Source organism: Balearica regulorum, chromosome 5 (genome assembly GCF_011004875.1).
Source record: "Balearica regulorum gibbericeps isolate bBalReg1 chromosome 5, bBalReg1.pri, whole genome shotgun sequence".
Classification (NCBI taxonomy): domain Eukaryota; kingdom Metazoa; phylum Chordata; class Aves; order Gruiformes; family Gruidae; genus Balearica; species Balearica regulorum.
This window is the reverse complement of record NC_046188.1, coordinates 54,572,700-54,589,891: the sequence shown is the minus strand read 5'-3', so window position 1 is coordinate 54,589,891 and position 17,192 is coordinate 54,572,700. Positions and strand designations below refer to the sequence as shown.

The following is a 17,192-nucleotide window of genomic DNA, read 5'->3' as shown; positions in this document are numbered from 1 at the left end:
GTTAGGAGGCATCAAAATTACTTCGATCTACCAAGTTCTCTGATACCACAAGCATTTGAACATTTGAAAGCTGAGTTTCTGAAGGCGTGGATAAATTTGTCTTTTGCTGGAATTTGTTAAATCTGAATAAATCTTACCAAGAAAAGCCCTTTTTTGTGCCATTTCATCCTCAGTGGCCCCATTTCTTATCAGAAGTCCTCTGTGGTATGTTACTATAAAGAAGTACTTAGAACAAAATGTGTTGGCACCAAGCACTAAGTGTGAATCTGAAAATGGACCAAAGCTGTGGATGCAGTTACAATTTTTGCAAATGAGCCACTGGATTTGGAACAAAACCTTCCCAAAGGTGGGGAGACGTGCTGTTTCATGGAAGCAGGCTGACACTGCTGAGAAGGCAAGGTCACGATTTAACAAACAACAGTTTTTCATTCTCCCTTCTTAATTGCAGAAGTCAGTTGGAGTTCAGCTCTTGCATGTTAGGCAACAAGGAAAAGCAATTTCCTCTTTGTCCCTTTTGCTGGCTTTTTCTCACAGTATGTATAAAACTAAGGGGTGATATTTTTTTCCTACCTGTTTTAGTAACTAAAGTTACAACAAACACTTCAGGATTGCACGTAATAATGATAGCTTAGTGTGTTTAGAAAGTTTACTTTGCCCTGTAGCAGCCTGCACATGTTTCACCATGTGGAGTGCTCTATAGCTGCCAGGAGCAGAGTAGGGTGCTTGGGTGGGTGAGCAGCACCCTTGTCCTGCCTTCACTCTGTGCTGGGGAGCAGTGGGCTCCAAAATGGGTCCCAGTAGCCTCTGCCCTGATTTTCAACAGGCTGAGCACCCAGTTTGCTTGGTTTAGCGATCCATTTGCCCATGGCTTGCTGAAGTCACCTAGCCATGGCCATCTTCTGGTTTTCAACCCAGCGGCTCTTGGGGCTGCCAGTCCTCCTTGTCTTTTTTCTGCTGGCAGCAGCTGGGTAGTTGGACTTGCCCATCTACTTTTCCCCTGTTTGCCCCCAACGTGAGGCTGATCTTTGTAGGGCAGCATTGCTCTGGCAGCACGCTCTCGCTGCAAGCAAACTGTGCTGCTCTAAGTCCTCAAGACCAGGCTGGGCGTTGCAGAGGTTTCTGTGCACGTGAGAGTTCTCGTGGGGTGTGTCACTGGACTCTTGGTACCTTCTAGCTTGGCTAAAGAGCTTTGCTGGTTTCTGTGGGCGTGAGACCACATCTTGGTTCACAGTTCTGTGGTGGCTTTTGCTTTTCAAAGACAAACTTTCCTTTCTTTCCTTTTCTTCTTCTCTGCAGATTTGCAGTCTGCCTTCAAGAAAAAGACTTCTTGCAGTTTTTGTTTATTAAAATAAACTGAGGAAAATGAACAACGCCCCCCCAAACCAAAACATTGTCATTTATTGGCAGTGTGGCAGTGATTCAGGCTAACTGGGAGGCAAGCACAAATCCTGTCTTGACTACATCGTGTCATTTGGGAATATCGTTACAATAGTACACGTTTTACACAACGGTTATTTCCTCAGTGTCCTAGCCCTGGAAAACCTCCTGTTACTGGACAATCACCAAGTTGTTAATGGAAAGTTTGGAAGCAGCAATCAGATGTAGCAAGATTTATAAACACACATTAGCTATCTTCCTGCTTCTTCCTGCGTCTCAGGACCTAATCACATATTTAGAAAAAGGTTTACATTTTCTCCTAAACTGGAACCCAAAGGCCCAGACCTACCCGTACTTTCTAGCAGGCTTATTTCTCATAGCTGTGTTCCCAGAAACAGGCACAGAGAATGTACAAAAGGTATCTCCAAGATTAGCCTGTTAGCCAGAAACATCCTGAGAAGAGTAATTTGCCTAGAGGGATGGGTGGTGAACATATTCTTGCTGCTCTTAGTTGTCCCCCATTGCTGCCATTTTAGGCTTCTCTATTATTTTCTGATGGCTTCTATTTTCAGATGCTTTTCTGGCTAGCTGTCCTTGCACATCTCTTACTCCTGGGATCCTGGTTTTTTGAACTGCAAGAAATACTGGCTGTAATTCTTTCATTCTCTCTTTTTTTTTTTAAAAAAAAGGTATCTTCAAGTGCCTGTCTGCCAACCTCCAAAATGGTACCTCTCTAATCTGATCCTTTCATTGCTGCTAGTGCATAATGCCTTGCATTTTCTCACTTTTCTACCCTGTAACTACAGTGTTTTACTGCTTAGGTACAGGGGAGCAGGAAGACACGGCTCTTCTTAAAGTCAACTCTGTAGCAAAATAGCCAAGCATCACATACATTGATAGTGCCGGTGGCAGGGAAGTTCCTGTGTTGTATAATACACAACGCTACAAATCAGCCAAGTTCTGAATTCATGTTCTTCAAGGTGGACTACATTCACAGAACACCCCGCAGTCACCTTTTTAGACCTGGTTATGGGATCGGTGCTGTTGCTAATTCTGTTATGCCTCAGGAATGAAAGTGCTGTGATTTAGAAAGGTTACGTTCTTTACATGAGCTAAATTGATGTCAGCAGTAGCATTGCTGGTGAAAAACAACATCCCATCAAAGCTGTACTTTGCATAAAGCAGCAAGCATGCCTCAGTACTGTCAATAACCTGCTTCCTGTGGCCCTATTAATTTGCAGACAGAAGAGGGTGATATTTAGGCAAAAGATGCTCTTTAGCATGTAATACTGTTAGCATAATAAAGGAGGGTTGGCGTGTCTCCAGCCTGCTCCTTCTGACCCAGGGCTTCCTCAAAAGTGAAACTGTGAGGGTTTTGGTGGGAGAGCACAGACCCTTCACAGAGGAGCTCCTTCTCCCAGCCGGGGCTTGGGGCAGCCGGGAGAACCTGGCAGCGTGGTGCCATGCTGCTGCATCTGCACACTGATGTCCTTGTCACTGGTGTAAATCAGGAGTGACTTCAGTGAAGCCACAGAAGCAGGCTGTTATTATACACAACTGAGAGGCTTTAGATGAGTGTATGGAATTAGGGCAATAGCAGAAGATTGGTTTGGCTGCTGTATTGGTAAAGCCACTGGCACAACTTCTAGAATTGTCTTAAACTATAGCAGTAAAAACATGTATTTTCTGGAAAAGTTTCTACACTTTTTTTTTTTTCTTGTATATGGCATGATAGGAAGCTAGTTAAGACTTGGCCCTGTTTACAGAACATCTTGGAAGCAGTTTAAGAAAACAGATGAATTAATTATATTTGTTTTTAAAAAAGCTTTAGTTTGAAAATACTATGTGAAGGTGCAGCATGAAAGATATTGTAAGAATGTTTAAGAACAGCAATTTAGAACAAGAAGTTTTTTCTTTATGAAAATTCTGGATATAAAATGGTTTAATCTGCTGCTTACTAGAAACCAAGAGCTTGCCAGTGTCATTCCAAAATGTGCAGTTGTGAAAATGTGCAGTTAATTGGGAGTCTGGAAGCAGTGAGAAAGCATGGCCAAGCGTACACCAGAAAGTAAGTCTTCCTCTGTCTCCTCCTCATCTTGCTTAATGATGAGGAGGCACTGTAGAACCTGACATGTTTCTTTTGTGTCAATATGTGTGTGTTTGTATTCTGGGACCACAGAAATACACAAAGCCCAAATCTCTTTCACCTCAATGATACTTCAAAAGGATTCCAGGTCTAAAATGAGAAAGAAAAATAAGTTATTTCTGGTTTGTTTGTTTGCTTTGCTTTGCTTTTTTTTTTTTTTTTTTAAGAGCTAGAAATACACCACGGAGCCTGTACAATCAGGGGAAGGCCTGGTAGGCTCAGTTGTGCTAAGCCCTCCTTGCCAGAGCCACTGGAGAAGACCTCATAGCATCTGTACACTGGCCCAAAGGCCCCTGGGGCTGGAGGGCTGAGCAGGGATATAGGGAATCCCCCTGAGCAATGCCTGCAGACTGGCCAGAAGAGGGTTAAGAGCTGCCTGTCCGCTTCATGATTCAGAGAGATTTGAAGGAAAAAGGTGTGCCTTTTTTTCCAGGAAATCAGAAGACACAAAGGGAGATGCCTTTCTGACTTCAGTTATAGGAAGAAGCTGTCGTTTATGTTACTTGGGCATTGTCTTTGATGGACTAAGTCATGCCCAGAGGAAGAGAGCCAGTGTAGTCCTTGAGGTGGGAGCATGCTGAGATTTTCCTAGACAGGTTAACAAGCTCTTCCCAATTTTTATCATCTTAGGAAGCAGCTTCAGACTGGACCATGAGCTGTTGCGTGGGAGCTGAACCTACTTGCATAATCCAGGTGCCAGCTCAGTTCTTTTCTAGTTGTAAATTGATCAGGCCATTGATTTGTTGCAAGCATCAGAATTTAGAGGGATTTTAAGTGCGGGAGTCTGCTCTAAGGTCTGGTTTTCCATCGTTAATTTAGCAACACAAAGCTGCATGTGCTACTTGCCGTTTTTCTAACAGCATTTAATAGTGGTCATTTTGACTGGGGTTTGTTTTTTTTTTTTTTTTAAGATCAAAATGTTTTGCCTACTTTTTAGAAGGCAAACAGTGCAGCCAAACTTATAAAGAAAATCACCTGGTATAAGCTTGGGGACCCAGACATGCTTTTCCAAGTACAGGAAGGAAGCTGTTGCTTGGCAGAAATGGAGCATAAACAAAGAAAGAAACAGTGGGAACGTGATTACCAGGCACGTGGAAAATTACTTTCAAACAAGTCTCTTTAAGATCTAGAAGTGTTAAGACGGATCCTGTCTGCACTGACCCCAAGCAAGTCACCACTGACCCCCGTCCAGCCAAGCGGTACAAGCCAGCAAGAGAGCAACCACATACCAGTTCGCAGCCAGGAGTTTTGTTATGGCATTAATCCTGAACTAGGCTGTGTAAGGAAGAGGCGGGACATCTCAGAAGGGGAGGTATTTCTTCTGGGAAGAAATTTGAGGATTTCCTCTTGATTTGGCATGGCTGAGATGGTGGAGGTAGATGTGCCATTGTTCACAAATGATGCAGTTCCCCTGTCCAGATTGTCGTGCTTTGCATGGAGCCAGTGATTCTTGTGGCTGCCAAGGGCAGACCACAGTCCAAAACTATTTGTAAGGAGCCTCCAGGTTGCTGTGACACTCAATGGTTCAATACAGAGAAGGGGTTGCTTAGAGCTGCCTCCACATCTACCCTTTCAAAAATTCCCTACCCACTCTCACCAGCTGCAGCATGGTTGGATTTGTTGGCGTTGCTGCGAATGCCAAATAGCCTGAGCGAGTGCTGAAAGACCGACTTATCTCTGTGGAGCTGGGCAATGGGGGGAATTATGAACCAAAGGAAGCATAGGGCTGGAAGGGCCCTGCAGAGACCATCAAATCTTTTTATCCTGGACAAAACTGTTCCTGGCAGCTCCTTGTCTCATGTGCCCTCAAAAATCCTCTGTGCCTTCACCACTGGCATGGTCTCAGGGTGCCCTTCCCAGGCAGGAGCCCGACTGCATCCCCTCGGCTCAATGGAGACCTCAGACCCTTGCAGTGCCAGTTACGTGCAAAGCTTTCTCTTCAAATTCATCCCAATTTTTTCTTTCAGCTCATAATACTCAACCACAGAGGGGTCCTTTAATAACTGTCTGAAAGCGAGAGAAATACTCTTGTCTGAACACTGTCTCCCAGACCCCAAATGCGCTGGGTGGATTTACTGTGCCCCCTGCCCAGACCAACTCTGGTACACGCAGTAAAAGTTACTTTCCACTGTGCCATTTACTGCCAGAACTTCCTGCAGGATTTCTCTGCACTCTAAAATGAGGCTGGACTTTTTTCTGCGCATAGTAAGCACCCCACTCCTGCTTGGTTACCCCAAGACACGTAGACAGTGTCTCTGGGTGCCCTGGTTCTCCCAGCCCCTCATGGGAGAGGGGCTGCAGACCCCTGGCCTTGGCATCACTCCTTGTACAGAGCCTGCGGAGTGTATCACTTCCTCCAAGGTGGCAGCGTTAGGATCCTGGCGGTGTTTGTGCTGCCTGACACATAAGCATTGCCTCCCACAAGGATTTCAACAGTTTCCCTCAGCGACAGTGTCCCTGATAGCTGAAATTTCTGATTTAATAAAAGATCTTCATGTCTCAGCAGATGTGGCAGCCTCAGCAAACTATGGACTGTCAAGTGTAGAAGGTGGTGTTTATGCATACGTTTTAATCCTTGTTTGCACGGTACTTGGAAGGTGTAAAATACCACAGAAATTCTGGCTTCTTATTGTTACTATTATCACTGTCATCTTAATTTTCCATCATTCTGAATATCAGTTATTCATGAGAAATCAGTGCAACAAGTGGGAGTTTTTCCAAAGCTTTTTAGTTCATATTGTTTTCAGTCCCATCATGCCAGGTGTCTTGAAGGAATCTGATCTTACACAAACCCAGACAAATCACTGTAAAACTATAAAACATACTAGAAGACACAGGCTAATACACTGCAGCTGGTGATACCAGCAGATATGGATGTTATTTGCAAAACTCTTCCTTCACTGTGAGAGCACGAGGGCCAGGGAAGAGCACATGCTGTGGAGAACAGCAGCAACACAAATAGCTTTGGGAGCAAGCTTTGGCCAAGGTGTTTTGTGCTTATCACTTAATTTAGCAATATCAGGAAAACTCATGAAGGAAAAACATTTGGATATTTTCCAGATGTGGAATGATGCAGGAAGAGGCAGGGCTGTAATTAAGTATGCTTGCCTACTGAAATATGTGTACAATTGCTACGGGATACTGTAATTAGCAACATCTATCAGACTATTTTTAAAGCTAAAGCAGTAATGCTGTGCTAGTGTGCCTGATGTGTGCACCTGTGCTTGCCAAACCTGCCGCTGAATGGCAGGTTTAGGTTCTGTGCAGTTTAGGAAATGATGCTTTTACTGTGCTCAGCTACATCAGCTGAGAAATCTTTTTCAAACTCGGGTGTATCTGAGCCCTGTGATAGAATGCACCGAGTGATTTCCCCCACCACCAACCCACTGCTGCAAGGATTTACTTTATTCCTTACAGATTAATTACAGAAAAGAGTGAACTGGGTTTTGTTTGGGTTTTTTTTTTTTTTTTTCGATTGCACAGTGATTCTGTGTGCCAAGAAGCCACTAAAAAGAAACAGAAAGTGTGAGAGATTATGTGTGACAGGAATAGTCTGTCACAGAGTTGCAGATTATTTATTGCTGGTGCACTTTGATAAGTGGCTGCAACTGGCTCTAATTTTCTCAGTGCTGCCTAGCTGCTTTGATCAGCAATGAAACTGTTAACAGTGCAGACAATCAAATTATTGGCAATGGGCATTGCAGTTTAAACTTCCCCTGACAGACAGTGGCAGATCACACCCGTCAGGGCTATTGTTTCAGGCTTTCTTTGGACGTATCGCTGGGTTGAATCGTGCTGCGCTTCTTTTCAGGATTTTCTTCCACAGTCACCGTGGTTAGAGAGTCGCTCTGGTTTTCTGAGTGAGAGCTGGGATTGTAGACAGTGTGCTGGCAGCGTGTGGGAGGTGTGTTTCATTGCCATGTGCCCCCGGAGCAGAGACTTTGCGTGTGAGTGTCTTCTTCGGGTCCTGTGCTGATCTGTAGCTTGGAGGAGTGTAGCATCCAGGAGGGGACCAGAAAGCCTCTGTGCACATAGCAGGCGGCAAGGATCTGGGGTAGGGATGGTGGCTCTGAATGCAGGTGTCGCCTGGGAGAGGAGAGTGATTGCCATTTGAGACAGCAAGCACTGTGGTGAGTGTCCTTTCCTCCTTCCCCAAGACTGATCCCACCCTTCCTACTTTCCTATAGCTCTTTAAAATCTCCCCTTGTGTAGGCTCTTTCTTTACTCCTTTCAGTCTCTCCTTTTTTACCTGCCTTCCTCTTCTCCCCTCATCTTTCATTCCCCTCCTTTCAGTCTCCCCTTCTTTCTTTGTTTCCCTCCCCTTTGAGGCTGGATGCAGACTCATGCAAATGCAGTGGGTTCTTTGAACATTTGTAGCCTTATGCTTCAGGAACTGTTGACTGGCAGGAACTGTTTCTAATGGATTTAGAAGTATCTGAACACCCTATTTGCATTTCTGCCTGTCTGCTGAAAAAGCCAGCACTCGGCTCCCTTGAGGCTTGAATTCTGCTAGAAGCAGCTGTGGCAGTGGCATCCTGTGATTTGCTTCATCAGTTGACATTTTCCGGAATTTGGTCTGATATAACGAGATTGGCCATTTTACTGCCCTTTGCTGCTAAACAACTTGGGTGACTTCTCACCTAACCTAAAGAGATGGAATCCCCTAGATATAACTGGCTTTATTAGTGTGAGCCCACATGAAAGTGTGCCTCCTCCTTATGTTGTTGTTATTATGCAGCAGTCTGTATTGATCTGTGGTATATTTTATTCAACTAAACCCTGATCAGCCCAATTCTGCTCTGTGTCTAGATTGTGTGTAGAATTAGGAGTTTTAGTAGTGATTTCAAGATCAAGAGCAAATGCCCTACAAAACTAGGTTTTGCTTATGTAAACAAGTTGCACTACTTCTAACCACTGTTCTGTAACATTGATGTAACCCTCCCCAGTGCGATTCAGGTATGCCAGTATGAACATGCTTATACCAGTATAGCTTCTTCCCCTGTGGGAAAGGAGAACAAGCTATTCCAGAATAGAGCACTTTTATTTGGCTCTGACTACATCACACTTTCATTGTATTGGCAGAAATACACCAGCAAATAATACTTGTAATTTTCTAACATGGTTGAACTGGTACAAAATCATGTATAGAACGAGTCTTGGTCCCTCAATAACTCCTTGACAAGCAAGTGTTGAATATGCTGTGTATTTATAATCTTGTCTTTGTGACCAGAGGTACAGTGGAAAGATTTAGTGTTACTGTCGTTATGTATTCACAATTAAGAAACTAATAACTGGTCAGTGTGTTGGCTATAAAGTCATGACTGTGAGTCATGTGAGTCATGGCTGTAGTTTATTTTCAAATAAAGTATGTAAGACTTTATTCACTTTCAGACTGGTTGCTGACCTTTGTTTTTATTCGCAGCATATTGGCAATGTAAGAGGGCCGTGGCAGAGATGCAAATTCCAGTAATGCTTACTTGGAAGTGCCTTTGAGCTGGCAGGGAAATACCAAGGTGTTCTAGCAACGTTGAAAATCCGGGTCCTGAAAAGCCACTTGTGCCAGTGGAAAGTTGAGTGCCTGGTGGCTGTGAAATACTTTGCATTCGTATCTGTGGTCATCTACCTCAGTCATTGGCAGGGCAGTCTGGAGATCAATGGCCAACAGGTACAGGGAGAAACTTTTAAAAAAATTCCAGTCAGATACTAAAATCCCAAATATCATGGTTTATTGATGGATTTTTCCCAGTACTGCTGCTAATCTAGATGATCGGTATGTGCCTTGTAGCAAGAACCATGGTAGGAAAGACTCTTGGTGTTTGCAGGCAGAGGAGAAATACATTTGGTATGGGAAACACTTCATATTCAGAATAATTGGGGGAAGGCAGTGCCACCACCAGACTAGGGTCTTCTGGAGAGGAACTGTCTTAATTGCACATGACTGACAGGTGTCTGGAAGCATGAGACCTAACTAAAACTTCTGGGTTTTCTTCTGCCACAGAGTAAATAAACTGATATGACCCTTTTTTTCTGCAAGATAAGAGGTTATTTTAAGGCAGGTGATGGTGACGTGAAGGAGTCTGTGGGGAGGAGAAGCTGGTGCTGTTACGGGACTGCAAAGCTTTGCTGGGAGGAACGCGTTTTATTGTGTTGCTTGCTGGCACAGTTACCTTGTTGAGCTGTTGAGGGACATAAAAGTTCGCAGAACTTAATAGTTTCCTCCTGTGAGTTAGTGTCACCTCTGTCTCATTTAATTCCCACCTTTGCTTATTGTGAGTGCCATTTCAATACTGCATTTCTCGACTTCATTACTTCCAGATGGAGCACTGCTTCAGAAACAGCTTTCTGAATGGCAAGTGGGTTGTTTTGCACAGCAGGTAGGAAAACTTACTTGCTCTTTTTTCCCCGAGCTCACTGACTCCCTGTGACTCTGGCAATGGTGGCAGAGGTGGCTCCTGTGAGCACGCTGGGGCTCTTGCCTGCAGGCTATGGCTGTGGCTGGGTGGTGCTGGGGCTGTCGGGATGGCACACACAGCAATTGGTAAAACAGGCATACGGTTGCCAAGAGCAAGCAGCTGACCTTGGACAAATCTGCAGTTGGGCTGTAACCCAGCCTAGCATCCAGCTTGCCCTGGTCTTTGCTGCTTCTTTCTAGGAGGAAAGTGATCTGTGATGGTTGTTTTGCTGGTTTAGATTACTTCTCTTGCTGGGCTGGTGACTCATGGGTTTTGCCTGCTCTGTTTGCATCGGGTGGGAGCCACAGGTTGTCAACAGCTGATCTTTCTCCTTAAAGAGTCCAGCAACATTGGCAGCCCTGGAAGGAAAGGCAGAGGCATCAGACAGGTCCTTGCCTGCAGTTCTTGGCAGCGAGGCTTGCAGTTGGGACACTTTACATGAGATTGACAGACAGAAGCAGTATCAGCTCAGCCCCGCTCCCACAGGAGTCAGCAGAATCCATTGGTGAGCAGTTTTGAAAAGCTCCTTTTTATTGTCTCGTTGCTTCCACTTTTAACCAGATATGAAATTGTTCATTATAAAGCACCCAATTGTCCTTACAGCAATCACATCACTGATGTCTCTAGTGATGCACTGAGAGCTGCACAGGAGAGAAGTCTTTAATATCCATGTTTATAGATTTCCCTAAAGATGAAGAGATGACTGCAGTGGAAGATTAGTTTTGCTGGGAAAGACACTGAATGAGCCAACCTGATCAAGACGACATTAAAATGTTACGCTCTAGTTTTCTCTGCTTCACTCAGATGTCAGCTGGTGTGGTCTGTTGCTCTTTAGCAACTACATTTGGGTCCAAGCACTGCTTGAGATGGTTAGAAACACAATATGCTTTTTGAGTCAGGGGCAATTATTTATTACATGTTTGTACAGCTCCTAGCACTTTTGGTTGCTGTGCCAACTGATTGCTAATGGTTGGGCAATAGTATTTATTACTGGCAGCTGGTAATAGCAGTCTGCATTTACGCCCAGTAGGGGAATTCAGTATGTGTGCACAAGCATGGGATGTTAAAGATTTTGTACCTTCTAGAGGCACCACAAAGTCTGTACAGACCATCTAGCCTTCTGCCATTTTAAGTGCTTCCTTACTTCATTTCAGAGATATTTGTTTATTCCTTCCCTTGTTACCCTCCCAAACCTTTCAAATCTTTTCCATCTGGGCTCTTGTGTTTATAAACTCATCTGTGTTTGGAGTTTGTAGGCAGCAACCACTTTGAAGCCTACTTTTGTAATACAGACCAAATAGTTGCCAGAAAGCACCATGGGCTCTCATTCTCCTCCACTGCCTCCTTAGGGCATTGCAGGTCTCTCTGAGAATGCCTCCCTTCTTCTACGTGTTGGATGCCCCGCCCTGTGCATCTGTAAATCAGCATCACCCTGCTAAGGAGGCCACAAAACTTCCCTGATTTACAGAGCCTGGGGATCTGGAGCAGCACAGTTGCTATTGAAATACTTTCATTTGTCTTGGTTTGTTTCTCTTGAAAAGTCATAGTGCAGCAGCTCTAACTCCTGTTTTGTAAGACCCACACAGCTAGAGTCTATCACTTTTTTTCTGATGTGGAAAAGATGAGCGCATCAGCCCTGAGCGGGGCTGAAGTCTAGCCTCATAAAATCTGTCTGTCACCTTTTAGCCATTCTCCTTGCCACTTCCTTTTCATAGGAGAGATAATGGGAGTGTTTCCTGCTAACTCCTGTCTCTCTGTGATAAATTGCTGTGGTCTGTATTGGAAAGCATTGTCTGGCTGCTTTTAGCGCTGCGATAAAGAAAATGCTGTGAATCGGCTGCATTGTGTTTGGCTTCCTTTCAGCCAGGGCCAGTCTGGACGCTAAGGACCTGATCTTCCTTCTGTGCCAGGCCTCAGATCGTGTTTGTTTGGGACGCAGGGATTTGTGCTTGTTTGTTTGTTTAAAGCCACCTTTACACTTTCGACATGGAGCTGTTGAAGGTCAGCGTGATCCAGAAATCTATGGATGGGGGTCTGTAAGTGCCCCTTGTTCTCCATAGCCTCCTTTGCACTCTTCTCCCTCCCTTGTAGCAATGCCAGAGTTGGCGTAGACATCCTTGCGTTGGTGGTGTGCTGCGTGGTTAGTGCTTTCCCTGCCCTTCCCAGCTGGGAACCCCCAGCTCTCCAGGCAGGGCTGCTTTCAACACCCCTTGTATTTCCAGTCGTCAGTACTTGTAGCAAGGAGGGTTTGTAGCTGAGCAGTACTGTTTTGTTTCAGTTCGGGTTTTTTTTTGCTTGGATCTTTCCATTCAGTGACAAAAAAAGCTGGTATCAGTACAGGTTAGCTTTAAAGTGATGGGAAGAGCCTTCTTTCTGAATTCCACAGCTTTCAGATTTGTTGTCTTTTGTCAAGAGCTGTATTGTGAGGTTTGCTGCCCATGAGATCGGGGGCCAGATCCTGCCTTCGCTTATGCTAGCATCAGCAAGGAGGAATTTCATTGCTACCATTGGTACTATTTCAGTATAAAAGCAATATGAGGGAAAGGTGACTCAGGTCTTTGGTATCAGGTGTTTCCAACTAATTACTGTTGAAATGTATTAGATGCTTTTAAAAAGGAAGCTTGCAATCACTACAAAGCACATTTAAGTCACTTGGGGATCTTCCTTTTTCATTGAAATGAATTCAGAGGCAAAATGCACACTCCGTCATAACTGCTTTCTTGCTGGGATTCTCCAGGGCTTTAGCTTATGGCTGATAACTCACAGAAAGAGTTTCTGTCTGGCTTACGCCTGGCACACACATGGCTACATCTGGTAGTGGAACAGTGGTACAAGTACCAGAGTAGTCACCAGCAAAAATACTGGGATATTATTATATGAACAGGTAGGAGGAGATCAGCAAAGCAAATGCACGGTTAAATTTGTATGACGTGGGTGTGTTCATTCACCTGCATGCCTAAAGCTCCCTCCAGCTGAATCAAAGGAAAGCACCATTGCAAAGAGTTTATCCTGTCCGCTTGTTTTTCACCAGATAAGTCATGGATAAACTGGGAGAGAAGGAAGGACTGAGGTAGGTGTGGAAAGGTGTTCAGCTTGAGAACTGATGCTGAGAGTGGGTTTCATTGTGCGTGCCGCATCAGCCTGTGTGCGGTTTGAGTCCTTTGGGCTCATTTAGCACAGCATAAATTCCACCCTAAATGCTCTTTGTGGGTTGTCTAGTTTCCTTCCTCCCACAGAGATTTTTAATTAAAAATCTAGGACCAAAATAACTGCAGTGCCATCTTTTAACTATTGTTGAAGGAAGACCTTAATGCTCTCATCTCTTGAGAAACAGTGAAGTTTGTGTAAAAATGCACAGTGTATTAATTTCCTGTAGAATTTCAGGGAGAGTGGCTGTATCAGAGGAAGTATAGGTGGATGCTAAATTTACACCACTGTACAGCAGATCTTGCTATACTACAGCGCCCAAAAGTCTGAAAAGCTAAACAGGGGCATATAAGGATCTTTGAAAAAATAGATGCACTTCCTTAAAATTTATTTGGTCTTGTTTATTCAGCCCTCCTTGTGAAGGCCCCTGAGGTTTACAGAGCCCATTTGAATCTGACAGGAAGAGGAGCAGAAAATTCAGCATGATCAGACCACCGTGCCATAGAATGCGGTTATTTCTCCATTGCTTAGCTGTTCTTCAGAAGCAGATGAGCCAAGTTGGCTATAATTTAGTGGGCTGGGCATCAAAGACATTGGGTGGAAATACAGTTTGTGCTTATACAGGAGGTCAGGGAAGAAATATACTTCAAATCTAAAATTCTTGGCATTTAGGATTTTCCATTTCATTCTTTGTGAGCATGTGTTTGGGACGGTGGATGCTCCTGACATAAATAATCTGGAACTGATTCTGAGAAATCTTTGTGAAATTGAACAGCCCTTGTTTTCAAAGTTAGTTTGTAAACATCCTTTTCTGCCATTACTGCCATGTTGAAGTTCCCTTTTGAGCCTGAGCCTGAAAATGGCTCAACAGGACTTGAGAGATTAGTCTGATTTTGTTTTACTTTGTTACAAGGGGGCAATATTTCAAAAACAAGAGAATAATGTCAGGAGGACACTATCAAGCATGAAAGCAGGTCTTAAAATTAGCTTGGTATTTCCTCGTAATTGTGTGGTAGGAGTGTAGCCCCAAGGCACAATCTTTTCTAGATTTAATTATATAAAGGCAGAGGTGGATATCATAGAAAGCCGTCAGTGAGGCTTGCAGTAGTCTGGTTTTTTTTAAATGCCATTAAAGCTTGAAGTAGGATCCTTCCATTAAAAGGGAATATGATCTCATTATATGATTTAGATAGCAATATGAGGCTGTAATGATGCTCTTTAATATGTTCTTTTTAAAGAAAAATATCAAGGCAAGAATTGACCTTGAAGATGTGGCCTGCTTGCAAATGATGTAACTGCATGTCTGTCCAAAGCCATGTCTTCTTGTCATGGCTTTAAATCTCTGAGATCTTTAACTAAGGCAACTAAGTGAATTTCTCATTTACATTTCCATGTACCTGATACCATATTTCCCTCAGCATCCTGGGCCCATCCCAAATCCTGTAACTCCCTGCTGAAGCATCAAAGCCCTCCTGCAGGCAGTGAGGACAGCAGGTGCTATGCAGGGCCAGGATCCCTCTTTCCAAGGCCAGTCATGGTGACTTCCTTACTGCAGCTGGGGGTCTCTAGCCCCTAAGGTACCTGTAGAAAAACTGGGTTATTAAAAAGCTGTTCTCTTAAGTATTCAGCTACAGTTTAAAAGGACTGTGCGGGAGGTCATTGGAAGGTATTACTAACAACTAGCATGCAGAAAAACTTCAGGGCTTGGGGGTCTGTGGGATAACCATTCCCCACGTAGCATGTATACTGAGTTATGGATAATTACTGGAAAGCTCAATGTGTCAAAGGTGGATGTGGTTTACAATTATGCAGCTCATTAATACTGTTCATGGGACTCAGAGACTTGGTTTCTGAAGTGCTCGGGCTTGGAGACATTGTGTTCACAGTGTGCCTCAAAGAAAAAAAAGTCACTGGTGGATGAGCTATCAATATTATTTAAGGAACAAAAAAGAAGCAGAGCACTTCAAATCTGCTTTTCAGGTGGACATTTTTTGAGTCATATGACGAATCTTCTTTGGACCTCGTACTATTTATATTGAAATTCATAACCAAGTGCTTATTTCCTTAACTAGCACAAAGCTTTTAACACTAGTTTTTGGAGCCTAACATCATATCTTGTCTCTGTGCCTGAGCCTCGCACACATGGAAGTCAAAGGGAACACTGCCTTTTGGCTCAGGCATGCCCTGCCAAACTGCTGCGGGCTGGCCAGGAGCTCTGCCCACACTTCTAGCGCAAGCAGCAGGGATTCAAGGGTTGTCTGTGTTGCAAGTGAGGTGTGATGGTGGGTTTTATCTCCCTGCCTGAACGCTTGAACAAGGTTGCTCAGTAGCAGATATCAGCACGGGTTTCAGAATGATCTGGCCATGTGGTTCTTGCCTGATTTCTCAGATACAATTTCTAGCCTGCCTTGCATGCCTTACTCCTGTGGCCACACTGTTAGACCTATTCCAGCTAGTGAGCTCAAAGGTAATTTATGTCTGTGTGCTTGAGTTGCTCTTATACCTTAATTTTGATATAAATGTATCTCCAACAGCCTCTTGAGTTCACTGCCAAGAAGCTGCTGTGCTAGCCACGTGAATCCACGTGTCAGCTATACAAAACTTGAATTTAAAGAAATATATAAATATTTCTAGATAAACAGAAATTGAGAGGCACAAACCTGGTGCCTGAGTTTATTTCAAGTGGATCATTACTAGAATTTCTTGGCTAGTGTGTTATGAAAACTGCATTAGGAGATCAATCGTGATCTGTGATGGCACATTTCTCCCTATACGTTGCACATGTGGTCGGTTGTACATTGTGTTTTGGTGGGGAGTCTTTGCTAATCTGCATTTTGCCTTTGGTTTCCTGTTTAAAAGAATGCTGACTAGAGGTCAGTAACAAATAATGGTAAACTTTAAATAAAAACTCAGTAAGATGGATAAGCATTCAGGTGCTTGATGTATGCTTAACAGCTGTGATTTACCTTTTGGTCATCTTTAGCTGAATATATTAGAACGTGGGATTAAAGGGCTGAAGAGGATTCAAAGAAAGCACCTTACCTTCCTGCATAGATTGCTGCTTCAAGAAAATACCTTTGCATCAGTAGAGATGCTTTCAGAAATTGGGGCCTAAAGGAGATTATGCAAAGTATGATTTACTGAAAATAAAGTGAGGGACTAAGACAAAGGTCTGCAGGAAAGGTGCTTGCTCCTGTCTTTCACTGAGTGCTGTGGACTTTCTTGTCCTTCTGATAGTATGGGTAATACCTTCAATTCTGCATGCACCTGCTGTTACTGGGGAAATAATTAATGTTGATGTAATTTGTAATTATTGTTGTAATTACAGTGAGTGAGGTATGAACTATGCAGTTAGCAAGGGGAAAGAACAGTGAAATTGCTAAGTCAGGAGAAGCCCCTCAGTGCTAGTGGGAAATTTAATATGCTTTGTTAAATTAATAGCCTTCTGCATAACAATCAATTTACAGTTTAAAGGGCAGAGGAGGTGGATGTAAAAATCATTAAGCATTCATTTCAATGACCCACTCGATATTCTCAGTCAGAAGAACTCTCTAGCATAATGTTTACAGAGTAAATTGCAAGCGTTTTAAGACAAAAAACACACAAGGATTGTGTATTTAGCACTTATTGCAATGCCCATTTCTAAGCCACAACGTTGTAGTGATCCCTTTCCCAAACACAACATGGCTTTAGTGATGGGCTGGTGTTTGCTCACAGGAGATGTTTATCCAAACCAGAAGTGATTCTGAAGATGAGGTTTTCCTACATGTCAAATAAAAGTGTTTTGCCCTTTGTGACCCTACCTTCAAATTTCTTAGTCCTGAGTTAAATAGGGATCCCCAAAACGAATTATCTGGGATATTTTTTCCCTCATTGTAGGCATTCAGTCCTGGTTTTGCCTGTAGTTGTTCTGTTTGTGGTCTTTGTACATAATGCTCACCATAGAGAGAGATTAGTTGTGAGAAGATTATGCGTGCAAGCGCTGCTGGCGTGCCTAAAGCTGCAAATGTCCTGGTGTATACAAAGGAAACATTAATCAAGACATCTTACAGAGAATTAAGGGAGAAAAT

At 43.6% G+C, this 17,192-nt stretch overlaps 1 protein-coding gene across 5 annotated transcripts in view; it reads left to right on the top strand.

The window, feature by feature from the left end:
• Positions 1-17,192, top strand: part of OSBPL5 (oxysterol binding protein like 5) — a 182,410-nt gene that overhangs the window by 92,767 nt on the left and 72,451 nt on the right. Inside the window, exon 1 of one of the 5 annotated variants that reach the window (XM_075754965.1) lies at positions 10,377-10,480. The exons of the other annotated variants lie outside the window; for them this stretch is intronic. The gene's annotated coding sequence lies outside the window, so the exon portion shown is untranslated. Of the gene's footprint in view, positions 1-10,376; positions 10,481-17,192 lie in introns of those variants that run through there. 5 annotated transcript variants of the gene reach the window in all.